Below are 4,755 nucleotides of genomic sequence, written 5' to 3'. Positions count from 1 at the left end.
CCCCACTCCTCACCTCCACCCTCTCCCTCCCCTACCACAGCCCCCTGGGCAGCTCTTACGAGGTGCGCGGACGCACGGACGGACGGAGGCGTCAGGACAGGACGGAACGGGAGGAGGCCGCGAGTCAGAGACCTGCTGGAGGTTGACAAGAGGCGAGGTCAAGCCGCCGCATAAACAAGCTGACGGGAGAAAGCCAACAGGGCCGCCAGCGACGCGTTGCCATGGAAATGGAAACGCACAGCAACGGGCTCGCTGGTGTACAGGACGCCTGCAGTGTGTCTGTACGTTTACACGCGGGTATGTGTGTGGTTTCAGCCAAAATGTCGAAAAAGCTACTACATGTGTGCACAATGCAGCATTAGAGTAGACAGTCCGTAAAGTAGGAACCTTTCGTTCTCTCATTCTCTTGCAAGATGGAAGTATAAAAACTTTCTCAGTCTGAGACCCTCAATTCATCACAAACGATAAATAAAAAAGTGTAGTATGCATCTTAGTGACTCATAGCATGCACGCACACACACACACACACACACACACACACACACACACACACACACACACACACAACTATAGCATCCATATACAGTAAGTTTTGCAAACGTACTGAAACAACGAACAGTTGGAAGCGTTTCTTCAAAAGTTCAAAGGTCAAAAAATGCCTACGTTTGCGCAACGTTCCTGGCAGCTAAGGCAGGCCCGTTTGACTGAAAGTGACCTTTTTTTCCCCTCTGTATTCAAGTCTTACCAAGTTTACTCTACTCTCAAACAATACGCCCCCGTAGTTGTGCTGCGTGCTCAGGAAATGCTATTGAAAAAAAAAAAAATTCAATGGTCATGATAATCATCCGTTCAGGAATTGATTTCTCCAATGATTAGGAATATGCTGTCATATTTCTGAATGAAATATGATGACATCCACGACACTCATCCGCGGGGCTTCGAATCTCTCTTCCTGCACCTCGATCAAATCCATCAAAATTGTGTTACACCGCCTGCACCACTACTTAGACCTGGTTTTAGGTAGTCTAAAATTAAGTCTCGTTTTTGTCACCAAATTCCTAGATGTGCCAGGGGCGTGCAATAGAATACGTTGGAATGCCTATTGATCAATTTTGACGACTTTTTGTGCGTGGCCTGCGTATTATTCAAAATCAATCATTTGCTGGCTGCCATGACGGCTCGCTGAGCAGTCTCGCCATTGAAGATCAAGACTTTTCTTGAGCTAATAGCGAGTTTAAAAGTGTCGCAAAGTACACGAGGATGTTTTGTTTCGCCTCCTTCCTGCTGGCGCGCGGGGCTTTGCGCCGGCGGCGGCGTTGCGTTGTGCTGCGTGCTCGTTAGCGTTCTTATTATTATTTTTGATGATGCGTTTAAGCTCCTTTGAAGAGCGTCTTTGGGGGATTCTCCGGCACTCTCTACTTTGCCCGTCGTCTCCTCTCAGACAAAACTTTGTTAATTAGTGCGCACCTGAAGGCAGCGTTTTCTTTTTCTGACTTAAAACGTGCTTCCTCTCCTTTTTCTTGTTTTCTTCTCCTCAAAAGATGCCGTCGGCGGCATGCAAATTCAGGCCAAGCGTTTTCCCGCATCCTCCCATCCCATTAGTGGCCCCGGGTCGGCCCTCTCAGCCACCTGATGTCTTTGGATGCTTCCACCCAGTATCGCGTTAGTTCGACGACGACTTCAGGCCTACCTAACACACGAAACTAAATACTTCACATGACATCTTAGTTTTAAATTACACACTACAATCAGTACCACTGGTAAACAAACCCTTACGTGTCATTTGAACAAGGCAGAGCGATTGAGAAAACAGGCTTGATGGCTAATATTAGCTAAAATTAGCCAAAATCCACACACGCTATTCATTTACTATTTAGTTCATGAGTCAACATGTCCTCATCCAAAACAATGAAAATAATTTTCAGAATTTCCCGATGGCCACCACGCCCCCTCTGAGGAGCCGTGTCAAAAAAAGCTTTCCCTTTTTAGTTTAAAATAACTTACTTTAACTTCCAGGATCCCGACAGTACAGTGGCCAACGGCAGAACCCAGGCTCTTCCCTTGGACCAATTTTAAATCCATCTGATTGTGTGGTACCGGTTGCTAGCTAGCACGAAGCTAACATGGCTATTTTTTTTTTTTGTCTTTGTGCCTGGTTGGCCTTTGTTGATGGGCTGTTTAACAGTTGAATTTTATGTATACAACGTAAATAGTGTAGCTGCCCTACCATATATATCGCAAGCTCTGTGGTTTCCGAGAGGGGCCGTCCGTGAATGTAACAAGAGAAAGTACGTTGGAGGGCAAGGAAGAAATGACTGTCGGCTAACACCAGAAGAGCAGCCATGTTGGCTACCCGCTAACGATGCAATAAAACAAAAATAAGCAGATGGCGGCCGGCCATGGACAGAATACAAACCAATATTGCCTCCCTTGAAACAGGCTTATTTTACGGCATCCAACTACTTTTTTTTTTTTTGGCTCTCTTTTGCATGAGTCAGCACAGAAACAGTGCTAAAGCTCCTCCGAGGAACTTCACCTTGGTCCGCGGTCTCCCGGCTGGTGCGGTTGGATATTTACGGAGGCAATTCGGGGTTAAGTACCTTGGATGCACAGAGGCGTCCCAGATGGGATTCGCACCTTCTGGTCACAAGTCTGCTCTTTTAAACATGCCTGCTAATTGGGCAAACTCACACATAACACACACATATTACATCACACAATGTGGATTTTTTTTTTTTTTTTTTAAATCCCCACCGGGTGATCAAAATAAGTTTGATCATGAGGAAAAAAAAGTGTGCAAGTGAAGAAAAGGAAAGGTTAATTTCATTGTCTTGTTTTCTGGTGCGTTCGCCGCAGATGTTAGATGGTCTTTTTAATTTGATTTGAAGCATTTATTTTGGAAACAGATTTTTATTTTATTTTTATTGTTTATTTTTGTGGGGCCGAGGGGCCGAGCCCGACCTTGAACAGCAAAAACCCACAAATACTTGACGCGCCCTTATTGGCCATGAAAGAGGAAAAAAAAGTGACTTAAAGTATCTTAGGCTTTCCGCGTCACTATACTATGTTATGATATGCTACGTTATGTTGTCGACATTAGGTTTCGTTATACTGTGTTATGTAATACTGTGTATGCAAAGCTACGGACAAGATGAAACGAAATGCCTGACGTGTTCTTGAATGGTTATGGTCCTATATGGCTTTGGGTACATTCGGTATTTATTAAAACACCATGACATGCAGCCACATAGCAATGGAAATTTGCTACATTGCTTCTCGTGCATGACTTTGTGCCCGCGTGCACGTCGGCGCATGCACTCGCACACAGCTGCTGGAGATACTTTGCGAGTGCGTGCGTGATGCGGCACGAGAGGACCCTTTAACCTCTGCATCTTGACTGAACTGTGCATAATTGGTTGGTCAGCTCGTTGCTAATTAGCGTAGCATTAATGTGCGCCGCCCAGGGCGAGTAAGCTGGTGCCAGGGGGAGGAGTGGCATGTACGGTGGGGGGAGGAGGTGGGAGTCCATTTGAGCGCCACCATTAACGCCGGCCTGTAGGCGGCCTGCTGGAAGGTGAGAGCTCCGTGGAGCCGCTCCAGTCCCGCCAGTTCTGGACGGCACCCGCACCATCAACCCCGCCCCCCCCCCCACCCCAGCTCTGGGACCTTCGACGTCCTTGCGAAGGAGCGCCGGTTGAGCGTCCAGTTTATAGCAGGGCTGCCCTTGGTGCTGTGGGGGGTTGAGGGGGAGGCGCTCATGCCGCCCCCGCCCGACCCGCCTGGATGTTGATTTCAATTAGCTCAGTCACATGCTCCCTTGCTAACGACCTCGCTGGTTCAAGGTCTTTGCCGGCCAGCAGCGCCCCAGGTCAAACGAAGCGTTTGCCGACATGTTGGCGCTGGTGGCCTGCCAGGCCCGCTTGGTCATCGGGAGGTTAGGGGGCAGGGCTAATGAGGACTGGTGGCCAGGGATTGGTTGGTGGGACTGATGAATGTTGGCGTATGCAAACCCCGCTGTGAAAACACTGTCACCACCGTGAAGCCTTTCGCGGCATCAGTGGGTACATGTATTAAATATGATGGAAAGATGCTGCATTAGAGGCACATTTGAACCCCGCTACCCGCGAAGAATAGGTACTGGGCTGGCCCGCATATAGTGCAAATCCGCGTAGAACTGACCACCACTGAAATGCAAGAGGAAGGAGGAAAAAAAAAAAAGATGGTTGAAAAAAAAAACAAATAAAAATGCGCTGATAAACATTCAATCTATGTTGTCCGTCCAAAAAATGGAGGAAAAAGGGGGAATATTGAATAAGATATTTAAAAATACTGAAAAACAATCTGCAAATCCATGGGTGCCAAACCACAAATATATATATTAAAAATGAAAATCTCTCTCATATATGTGGTGTGTGTGTGTGTGTGAATATATATATGTCGAGAAGGTGCACCCCGGCAGAAGTCGACGCTAACCCGCGGCAGTTTGCCACATGGTCGTACCGTCATCTGCATCCTAAAGAAAGCTCTTTCACAAGGTTTTGTGATTGTGTTGAATGAAATTTTAGATAAAAGCACTGGAGGTATTGGCTAGTTAGTATCGGTGCATACTCAAAGAGTGAATACTGTACTGGCACTGGTATCAGTCTGGGGAAAAAAAAAAAAAAAAAAGTAATATCGAATGTACCTGAAGATGATCCAAAATGAATTTGGGCGGCCAATCTTCAGTCTTGGTGTTCAATAACGCCGACGAAAAAT

This window comes from Hippocampus comes, unplaced genomic scaffold, assembly GCF_001891065.2.
Source record: "Hippocampus comes isolate QL1 unplaced genomic scaffold, H_comes_QL1_v1.1 scaffold229, whole genome shotgun sequence".
NCBI lineage: Eukaryota > Metazoa > Chordata > Actinopteri > Syngnathiformes > Syngnathidae > Hippocampus > Hippocampus comes.
This window is presented reverse-complemented; position numbering follows the sequence as displayed.